This window comes from Bombina bombina, chromosome 7, assembly GCF_027579735.1.
Source record: "Bombina bombina isolate aBomBom1 chromosome 7, aBomBom1.pri, whole genome shotgun sequence".
Classification (NCBI taxonomy): domain Eukaryota; kingdom Metazoa; phylum Chordata; class Amphibia; order Anura; family Bombinatoridae; genus Bombina; species Bombina bombina.
In genome coordinates, this window is record NC_069505.1 from 455,570,111 (window position 1) to 455,582,237 (window position 12,127).

A 12,127-nucleotide genomic window follows, 5' to 3' on the forward strand; every position below is an offset into this window, starting at 1 on the left:
TCACACCAACAGATATATCTTTTCCATATTTTATGGTAAATCTTTCTAGTTACTGGTTTTCTGGCCTGAACTAGAGTATCTATCACAGAATCTGAAAACCCACGCTTTGATAGGATCAAGCGTTCAATCTCCAAGCCGTCAGCTGGAGGGAGACCAGATTTGGATGTTCGAATGGACCCTGAACAAGAAGGTCCTGTCTCAAAGGTAGCTTCCATGGTGGAACCGATGACATATTCACCAGGTCTGCATACCAAGTCCTGCGTGGCCACGCAGGAGCTATCAAGATCACCGAGGCCCTCTCCTGTTTGAACCTGGCTACCAGACTGGGAATGAGAGGAAACGGTGGAAATACATAAGCTAGGTTGAAGGTCCAAGGTGCTACTAGTGCATCTACTAGAGTCGCCTTGGGATCCCTGGATCTGGACCCGTAGCAAGGAACCTTGAAGTTCTGACGAGACGCCATCAGATCCATGTCTGGAATGCCCCATAATTGAATCAACTGGGCAAAAATCTCCGGGTGGAGTTCCCACTCCCCCGGATGGAATGTCTGACGACTCAGATAATCCGCCTCCCAGTTTTCCACTCCTGGGATGTGGATCGCAGATAGGTGGCAGGAGTGATCCTCCGCCCATTTTATGATTTTGGTCACTTCTCTCATCGCCAGGGAACTCCTTGTTCCCCCCTGATGGTTGATGTAAGCAACCGTCGTCATGTTGTCTGATTGGAATCTTATGAATCTGGCCTTTGCTAGTTGAGGCCAAGCCCTGAAAGTATTGAATATCGCTCTCAGTTCCAGAATGTTTATCGGGAGAAGAGACTCTTCCCGAGACCATAGCCCCTGAGCTTTCAGGGAGTCCCAGACCGCGCACCAGCCCACTAGACTGGCGTCGGTCGTGACGATGACCCACTCTGGTCTGCGGAAGCTCATTCCCTGGGACAGGTGATCCTGGGTTAGCCACCAACGGAGTGAGTCTCTGGTCTTCTGATCTACTTGAATCACTGGAGACAAGTCTGTGTAGTCCCCATTCCACTGTTTGAGCATGCACAGTTGTAATGGTCTTAGATGAATTTGTGCAAAAGGAACTATGTCCATTGCTGCAACCATCAACCCTACTACTTCCATGCACTGCGCTATGGAAGGACGTGGAACAGAATGAAGAACTTGACAAGTGCTTAGAAGTTTTGATTTTCTGACCTCTGTCAGAAAAATCCTAATTTCTAAGGAATCTATTATTGTTCCCAAGAAGGGAACTCTTGTTGACGGAGACAGAGAACTTTTTTCTATGTTCACCTTCCATCCGTGTGATCTGAGAAAGGCTAGAACGATGTCTGTATGAGCCTTTGCTTTTGACAGGGACGACGCTTGTATTAGAATGTCGTCCAAGTATGGTACTACTGCAATGCCCCTCGGTCTTAGAACCGCTAGAAGGGACCCGAGTACCTTTGTGAAAATCCTTGGAGCAGTGGCTAACCCGAATGAGAGGGCCACAAACTGGTAATGTTTGTCCAGAAAGGCAAACCTTAGGAACTGATGATGTTCTTTGTGGATAGGAATATGTAGGTACGCATCCTTTAGATCCACGGTAGTCATAAATTGACCTTCCTGGATAGTGGGTAGAATCGTTCGAATGGTTTCCATCTTGAACGATGGTACCCTGAGAAATTTGTTTAGGATCTTCAAATCCAAAATCGGTCTGAAGGTTCCCTCTTTTTTGGGAACTACGAACAGATTTGAATAAAATCCCATTCCTTGTTCCTTTATTGGAACTGGGTGTATCACTCCCATCTTTAACAGGTCTTCTACACAATGTAAGAACGCCTGTCTCTTTATTTGGTTTAAGGATAAGTGAGACATGTGGAACCTTCCCCTTGGGGGTAGTTCCCTGAATTCCAGTAGATAACCCTGAGAAACTATTTCTAGTGCCCAGGGATCCTGAACATCTCTTGCCCAAGCCTGAGCAAAGAGAGAGAGTCTGCCCCCTACTAGATCCGGGCCCGGATCGGGGGCTACTCCTTCATGCTGTTTTGTGAGCAGCAGCAGGCTTCTTGGCCTGCTTACCCTTGTTCCAGCCTTGCATCGGTTTCCAGGCTGGTTTGGGTTGTGAGGCATTACCCTCTTGCTTAGAGGATGCAGAATTAGAGGCCGGTCCGTTCCTGAAATTGCGAAAGGAACGAAAATTAGACTTATTCTTGGCCTTGAAAGGCCTATCTTGTGGAAGGGCGTGGCCCTTTCCCCCAGTGATGTCTGAGATAATCTCTTTCAATTCTGGTCCAAATAGAGTTTTACCTTTGAAAGGGATGTTAAGCAATTTTGTCTTGGATGATACATCCGCTGACCAAGACTTTAGCCAAAGCGCTCTGCGCGCCACAATTGCAAACCCTGAATTTTTCGCCGCTAATCTAGCTAATTGCAAAGCGGCATCTAAAATAAAAGAGTTAGCCAACTTAAGTGCGTGAACTCTGTCCATAACCTCCTCATATGGAGTCTCTCTACTGAGCGACTTTTCTAGTTCTTCGAACCAGAACCACGCTGCTGTAGTGACAGGAACAATGCACGAAATGGGTTGTAGAAGGTAACCTTGCTGTACAAAAATCTTTTTAAGCAAACCCTCCAATTTTTTATCCATAGGATCTTTGAAAGCACAACTATCCTCGATAGGAATAGTAGTGCGCTTGTTTAGAGTAGAAACTGCCCCCTCGACCTTAGGGACTGTCTGCCATAAGTCCTTTCTGGGGTCGACCATAGGAAATAATTTCTTAAATATAGGGGGGGAACAAAAAGGTATGCCGGGCTTTTCCCACTCCTTATTTACTATGTCCGCCACCCGCTTGGGTATAGGAAAAGCGTTGGGGTGCACCGGAACCTCTAGGAACTTGTCCATCTTGCATAATTTCTCTGGAATGACCAAGTTGTCACAATCATCCAGAGTAGATAACACCTCCTTAAGCAGTGCGCGGAGATGTTCTAATTTAAATTTAAATGTCACATCATCAGGTTCAGCTTGTTGAGAAATTTTTCCTGAATCTGAAATTTCCCCATCTGACAAAACCTCCCTCATGGCCACTTCAGATTGGTGTGAGGGTATGACAGAACAATTATCATCAGCGCCCTCCTGCTCTTCAGTGTTTAAAACAGAGCAATTGCGCTTTCTCTGATATGTAGGCATTTTGGATAAAATATTTGCTATGGAGTTATCCATTACAGCCTTCAATTGTTGCATGGTAATAAGCATTGGCGCGCTAGATGTACTAGGGGCCTCCTGCGTGGGCAAAACTGGTGTAGACACAGTAGGAGATGATGTAGTATCATGTCTACTCCCCTCATCTGAGGAATCATCTTGGGCAATTTCATTATCTGTGGCAGTACTGTCCTTACTTTGGACGCTATGGCACAATTATCACACAAATTTAAATGGGGAGACACATTGGCTTTCATACATATAGAACATAGCTTATCCGAAGGCACAGACATGTTAAACAGGCATAAACTTGTCAATAAAGCACAAAAACCGTTTTAAAACAAAACCGTTACTGTCTCTTTAAATTTTAAACAGAAACACTTTATTACTGAATATGTGAAAAAGTATGAAGGAATAGTTCAAAAATTACCAAAATTTCACCACAGTGTCTTAAAGCAACCGGAGCCGTTTACAAATTTAACCCCTATACAGTCCCAGCTATAGCCTTTGCTGCGACCTAACCAAGCCCAGAGGGGAATACGATACCAAATGACGCCTTCTAGAAACTTTTCCAGCTATTTTCAGATCCTCACACATGCATCTGCATGTCTTGCTCTCAAAAACAACTGCGCAGTAATGGCGCGAAAATGAGGCTCAGCCTACAACTGGGAAGGCCCTCCCTGACTGGAAAAGGTGTCTAACATAGTGCCTGCCGTTAAAAAATGTTCCCCAAGTTTATAAATGTGAATTATCAGCATAAACATGTATAAAATGTCCAAATAAAGCAATCGATTTAGCCCATAAAAGTGTCTACCAGTTTTATAGCCCATATTAAGCCCTTTATTCTGTTTGCTTGACTAATAAAATGGCTTACCGGTCCCCATGAGGGGAAATGACAGCCTTCCAGCATTACATGGTCTTGTTAGAAATATGGTTAGTCATACCTTAAGCAGAAAAGTCTGCTAACTGTTTCCCCCAACTGAAGTTACTTCATCTCAACAGTCCTATGTGGAAACAGCAATCGATTTTAGTTACTGTCTGCTAAAATCATCTTGATTTTTTATTCTTGATAGAAGAATAAAAAACTACATTTAAACACCAAAAAACTCTTAACCATCTCCGTGGAGATGTTGCCTGTGCAACGGCAAAGAGAATGACTGGGGTGGGCGGAGCCTAGGAGGGACTATATGGCCAGCTTTGCTGGGACTCTTTGCCATTTCCTGTTGGGGAAGAGATATTCCCACAAATAAGGATGACGCCGTGGACCGGACACACCAATGTTGGAGAAATATAATATTATAGAGAGGTTCCTTCCGTCTCACACAGACACAACCCCCTCCCCAGTAACTTATATACAGATATATAATACTATAGAGAGGTTCCCTGTCTCTCACACACACACACATAGCCCCTCCCCAGTACATTATATACAGATATATAATATTATGGAGAGGATCCCTCAGTCTCACACACACAGCCCCTCCCCAGTACCTTATATACAGATAAATAATATTATAGAGAGGTTCCCTCTGTCTCACACACACAGCCCCACCCCAGTACCTTATATACAGATATATAATATTATAGAGAGGTTCCCTCTGTCTCACACACAGAGCCCCTCCCCAATACCTTATATACAGATATATAATATTATAGAGAGGTACCCTCTGTCTCAAACACACAGCCCCTACCCAGTGCCTTATATACAGATATATAATATTATAGAGAGGTTCCCTCTGTCTCACATACACAGCCCCTCCCCAGTAACTTATATACAGATATATAATATTATAGAGAGGTACCCTCTGTCTCAAACACACAGCCCCTACCCAGTGCCTTATATACAGATATATAATATTATAGAGAGGTTCCCTCTGTCTCACACACACAGTCCCTCCCCAGTACCTTATATACAGATATATAATATTATAGAGAGGTTCCCTCTGTCTCACACACACAGCCCCTCCCCAGTACCTTATATACAGATATATAATATTATAGAGTGGTTCCCTATGTCTCACACACACACAGCCCATCCCCAGTACCTTATATACAGATGTATAATATTATAGAGAGGTTCCCTCTCACAAACACTCATCAGTACCTTATATATGGATATATAATATTATATAGAGGTTCCCTCTGTCTCACATACACACAGCCCCTCCCCAGTACCTTATATACAGATATATAATATTATAGAGAGGTTCCCTCTGTCTCACACACACACAGCATCTCCCCAGTACCTTATATACAGATATATAACATTATAGAGAGGTTCCCTCTGTCTCACACACACAGCCCCTCCCCAGTACCTTATATACAGATATATAATATTATAAAGAGGTTCCCTCTGTCTCACACACACAGCCCCTCCCCAGTACCTTATATACAGATATATAATATTATAGAAAGGTTCCCTCTGTCTCACACACACAGCCCCTCCCCAGTACCTTATATACAGATATATAATATTATAGAGAGGTTCCCTCTGTCTCACACACACAGCCTCTCCCAAGTACCTTATATACAGATATATAATATTAGAGAGGTTCCCACTGTCTCACACACACAGCCCCTCACTAGTACCTTACATACAGATATATAATATTATAGAGAAGTTCCCTCTGTCTCACACACACACACACACACACACACAGCCCCTCACTAGTACCTTATATACAGATATATAATATTATAGATTAGTTCCCTCTGTCTCTCTCACACACACAGCCCCTCCCCAGTAACTTATATACAGATATATAATATTATAGAGAGGTTTCCGCTGTCTCACACACAAACACAGCCCCTCTCCAGTACCTTATATACAGATATATAATATTATAGAGGTCTCTCTGTCTCTCACACACACACACAGCCACTCTCCAGTACCTTATATACAGATATATAATATTATAGAGAGGTTCCCTCTGTGTCACACACATACAGCCCCCTCCTCAGTAACTTATATACAAATATATAATATTATAGAGAGGTTCCCTCTGTCTCTCATACACACACCCCCTCCCCAGTACATTATATACAGATATATAATATTATAGAGAGGTTCCATCTGTCTCCCACACACACAGCCCCTCTCCAGTACCTTATATACAGATATATAATATTATATAGAGGTTCCTTCTGTCTCACACACAAACAGTCCCCTTCCCCAGTAACTTTTATACAGATATATAATACTATAGAGAGAGGTTCCCTGTCTCTCACACACACAGCCCCTCACCAGTACCTTATATACAGATAAATAATATTATAGAGAGGTTCCCTCTGTCTCACACACAGCCCCTCCCCAGTACCTTATATACAGATATATAATATTATAGAGAGGTTCCCTCTGTCTCACATACACAGCCCCTCCCCAGTACCATATATACAGATATATAATATTATAGAGATGTTTCCTCTGTCTCTCTCACACACACAGCCCCTCCCCAGTACTTTATATACAGATATATAATATTATAGAGATGTTCCCTCTGTCTCACACACACAGCCCCTACCCAGTGCCTTATATACAGCCCGCTCCCCAGTACCTTATATACAGATATATAATATTATAGAGAGGTTCCCTCTGTCTCAGACACACACACACAGCCCCTCTCCAGTACCTTATATACAGATATATAATATTATAGAGAGGTTCCCTCTGTCTCTCACACACACAGCCCCCACCCCAGTAACTTATATACAGATATATAATACTATAGAGAGGTTCCCTGTCTCACACACACACAGCCCCTCCCCAGTACTTTATATACAGATATATAATATTATAGAGAGGTTCCCTCTGTCTCACACACACACAGCCCCTCCTCAGTAACTTATATACAGATATATAATATTATAGAGAGGTTCCCTCTCTCTCACATACACACAGCCCCTCCCCAGTACCTTATATACAGATATATACTATTATAGAGAGGTTCCCTCTGTCTCAGACACACACACACAGCCCTTCTCCAGTACCTTATATACAGATATATAATATTATAGAGAGGTTCCCTCTGTCTCTCACACACACAGCCCCCTCCCCAGTAACTTATATACAGATATATAATACTATAGAGAGGTTCCCTGTCTCTCACACACACAGCCCCTCCCCAGTACTTTATATACAGATACATAATATTATAGAGGTTCCCTCTGTCTCACACACACACAGCCCCTCCTCAGTACCTAATATACAGATATATATTATAGAGGTTCCCTCTCTCTCACATACACACAGCCCCTCCCCAGTACCTTATATACAGATATATACTATTATAGAGAGGTTCCCTCTGTCTCACACACAGCCCCTCCCCAGTACCTTATATACAGTATTACAGATATATAATATTATAGAGAGGTTCCCTCTGTCACATACACACAGCCCCTCCCCAGTACCTTATATACAGATACATCATATTATAGAGAGGTTCCCTCTGTCTCTCTCACGCATAGACCCTCCCCAGTACCTTATATACAGATATATAATATTATAGAGAGGTCCCCTCTGTCTCTCTCACGCAGACCCTCCCCAGAATACCTTATATACAGATATATAATATTATAGAGAGGTTCCCTCTGTCTCACACACACAGCCCCTCCTCAGTACCTTATATGCAGATATATAATATTATAGAGAGGTTCCCTCTGTCTCAAACACACAGCCCCTCCCCAGTACCTTATATTCAGATATATAATATTATAGAGAGGTTCCCTTTGTCTCACACACACAGCCTCTCCCCAGTACCTTATATGCAGATATATAATATTATAGAGAGGTTCCCTCTGTCTCATACACACAGCCCCTCCCCAGTACCTTATATACAGATATATAATATTATAGAGAGGTTCCTCTGTCTCACACACACACAGCCCTCCCCAGTACCTTATATACAGATATATAATATTATAGAGGGGTTCACTCTGTCTCACACACACAGCCCCTCCCCAGTACCTTATATGCAGATATATAACATTATAGAGAGGTTCCCTCTGTCTCAAACACACAGCCCCTCCCCAGTACCTTATATTCAGATATATAATATTATAGAGAGGTTCCCTCTGTCTCACACACACAGCCCCTCCCCAGTACCTTATATGCAGATATATAATATTATAGAGAGGTTCCCTCTGTCTCATACACACAGCCCCTCCCCAGTACCTTATATACAGATATATAATATTATAGAGAGGTCCCCTCTGTCTCTCTCACGCAGACCCTACCCAGAATACCTTTTATACAGATATATAATATTATAGAGAGGTTCCCTCTGTCTCACACACACAGCCCCTCCCCAGTACCTTATATGCAGATATATAATATTATAGAGAGGTTCCCTCTGTCTCAAACACACAGCCCCTCCCCAGTACCTTATATTCAGATATATAATATTATAGAGAGGTTCCCTCTGTCTCACACACACAGCCCCTCCCCAGTACCTTATATGCAGATATATAAAATTATAGAGAGGTTCCCTCTGTCTCATACACACAGCCCCTCCCCAGTACCTTATATACAGATATATAATATTATAGAGAGGTTCCTCTGTCTCACACACACAGCCCTTCCCAGTACCTTATATACAGATATATAATATTATAGAGAGGTTCCTCTGTCTCACACACACAGCCCTTCCCAGTACCTTATATACAGATATATAATATTATAGAGGGGTTCACTCTGTCTCACACATACAGCCCCTCCCCAGTACCTTATATGCAGATATATAATATTATAGAGAGGTTCCCTCTGTCTCAAACACACAGCCCCTCCCCAGTACCTTATATTCAGATATATAATATTATAGAGAGGTTCCCTCTGTCTCACACACACAGCCCCTCCCCAGTACCTTATATGCAGATATATAATATTATAGAGAGGTTCCCTCTGTCTCATACACACAGCCCCTCCCCAGTACCTTATATACAGATATATAATATTATAGAGAGGTTCCTCTGTCTCACATACACAGCCCTCCCCAGTACCTTATATACAGATATATAATATTATAGAGGGGTTCACTCTGTCTCACACACACAGCCCCTCCCCAGTACCTTATATACAGATATATAATATTATAGAGAGGTTCCCTCTGTCTCAAACACACACAGCCCCTCCCCAGTACTTTACAGATATATAATAATATAGAGAGGTTCCCTCTGTCTCACACACACACAGCCCCTCCCCAGTACCTTATATACAGATATATAATATTATAGAGAGGTTCCCTGTCTCACACACAAACAGCCCCTCCCCAGTACCTTATATACAGATATATAATATTATAGCGAAGTTCCCTCTGTCTCACACACACAGTCACTCCCCAGTACCTTATATACAGATATATAATATTATAGAGAGGTTCCCTCTGTCTCAAACACACAGCCCCTCCCCAGTACCTTATATTCAGATATATAATATTATAGAGAGGTTCCCTTTGTCTCACACACACAGCCCCTCCCCAGTACCTTATATGCAGATATATAATATTATAGAGAGGTTCCCTCTGTCTCATACACACAGCCCCTCCCCAGTACCTTATATACAGATATATAATATTATAGAGAGGTTCCTCTGTCTCACACACACAGCCCTCCCCAGTACCTTATATACAGATATATAATATTATAGAGGGGTTCACTCTGTCTCACACACACAGCCCCTCCCCAGTACCTTATATGCAGATATATAACATTATAGAGAGGTTCCCTCTGTCTCAAACACACAGCCCCTCCCCAGTACCTTATATTCAGATATATAATATTATAGAGAGGTTCCCTCTGTCTCACACACACAGCCCCTCCCCAGTACCTTATATGCAGATATATAATATTATAGAGAGGTTCCCTCTGTCTCATACACACAGCCCCTCCCCAGTACCTTATATACAGATATATAATATTATAGAGAGGTCCCCTCTGTCTCTCTCACGCAGACCCTACCCAGAATACCTTTTATACAGATATATAATATTATAGAGAGGTTCCCTCTGTCTCACACACACAGCCCCTCCCCAGTACCTTATATGCAGATATATAATATTATAGAGAGGTTCCCTCTGTCTCAAACACACAGCCCCTCCCCAGTACCTTATATTCAGATATATAATATTATAGAGAGGTTCCCTCTGTCTCACACACACAGCCCCTCCCCAGTACCTTATATGCAGATATATAAAATTATAGAGAGGTTCCCTCTGTCTCATACACACAGCCCCTCCCCAGTACCTTATATACAGATATATAATATTATAGAGAGGTTCCTCTGTCTCACACACACAGCCCTTCCCAGTACCTTATATACAGATATATAATATTATAGAGGGGTTCACTCTGTCTCACACATACAGCCCCTCCCCAGTACCTTATATGCAGATATATAAAATTATAGAGAGGTTCCCTCTGTCTCAAACACACAGCCCCTCCCCAGTACCTTATATTCAGATATATAATATTATAGAGAGGTTCCCTCTGTCTCACACACACAGCCCCTCCCCAGTACCTTATATGCAGATATATAATATTATAGAGAGGTTCCCTCTGTCTCATACACACAGCCCCTCCCCAGTACCTTATATACAGATATATAATATTATAGAGAGGTTCCTCTGTCTCACATACACAGCCCTCCCCAGTGCCTTATATACAGATATATAATATTATAGAGGGGTTCACTCTGTCTCACACACACAGCCCCTCCCCAGTACCTTATATACAGATATATAATATTATAGAGAGGTTCCCTCTGTCTCAAACACACACAGCCCCTCCCCAGTACTTTACAGATATATAATAATATAGAGAGGTTCCCTCTGTCTCACACACACACAGCCCCTCCCCAGTACCTTATATACAGATATATAATATTATAGAGAGGTTCCCTGTCTCACACACAAACAGCCCCTCCCCAGTACCTTATATACAGATATATAATATTATAGCGAAGTTCCCTCTGTCTCACACACACAGTCACTCCCCAGTACCTTATATACAGATATATAATATTATAGAGAAGTTCCCTCTGTCTCACACACACAGCCCCTCCCCAGTACCTTATATACAGATATATAATATTATAGAGAAGTTCCCTCTGTCTCACACACACAGCCCCTCCCCAGTACCTTATATACAGATATATAATATTATAGAGAGGTTCCCTGTCTCACACACAAACAGCCCCTCCCCAGTACCTTATATACAGATATATAATATTATAGCGAAGTTCCCTCTGTCTCACACACACAGTCACTCCCCAGTACCTTATATACAGATATATAATATTATAGAGAAGTTCCCTCTGTCTCACACACACAGCCCCTCCCCAGTACCTTATATACAGATATATAATATTATAGAGAAGTTCCCTGTCTCACACTCACACAATGTACATAAGGTACTGCAGGTAGAGTTAACAGATTATAGTTCCCTCCTATAAACTGTTTTCTCATAATAATATAATGTACAGAACTCAATATATGACCCTGTATATGAATTAGTACTAAACACAATTACAGGCGCGCACACAGCTAGACACATCTTCACGCGCGCACAGAATTATAGGCGCCCGGGCACAGAATTATAGGCGAGCGCGCGCACAGTTAAACACATCTACACACGCGCGCGCACAGTTAGACACATCTGCGCGCACGCGCGCGCATAGCTACTATGGCTCATGTACTGACCTCCTAATTAGTTACACAGATCACAGCCAGCACCAAGTACCCGGAAACAGGAAGAACACGGATTGCCGTGACGTCCCTAGCATGGGACACAAATGTGAAGTCCTAAAGAACTACAAATCCCATCATGCATTTCAACACAGCGTGGAAAGGGAAATTAATCCCTAAATTGTTATGAGATCTTTGTAGAAGTCAGATACAATAAAAGTCATAATGCTTCCCGGCAGGCATGCACTGAAGCAATTGCCCATAGCAACAAGC

The 12,127-nt window shown here is 42.5% G+C and overlaps 1 protein-coding gene across 1 annotated transcript in view; it reads right to left on the minus strand.

Moving 5' to 3' along the window:
* Positions 1–11,917, minus strand: part of LOC128666707 (gastrula zinc finger protein XlCGF57.1-like) — a 125,969-nt gene extending 114,052 nt beyond the window's left edge. Inside the window, exon 1 of the mRNA XM_053721449.1 lies at positions 11,870–11,917. The gene's annotated coding sequence lies outside the window, so the exon portion shown is untranslated. The remainder of the gene's footprint in view (positions 1–11,869) is intronic.
* Positions 11,918–12,127: the final 210 nt, after the last annotated feature.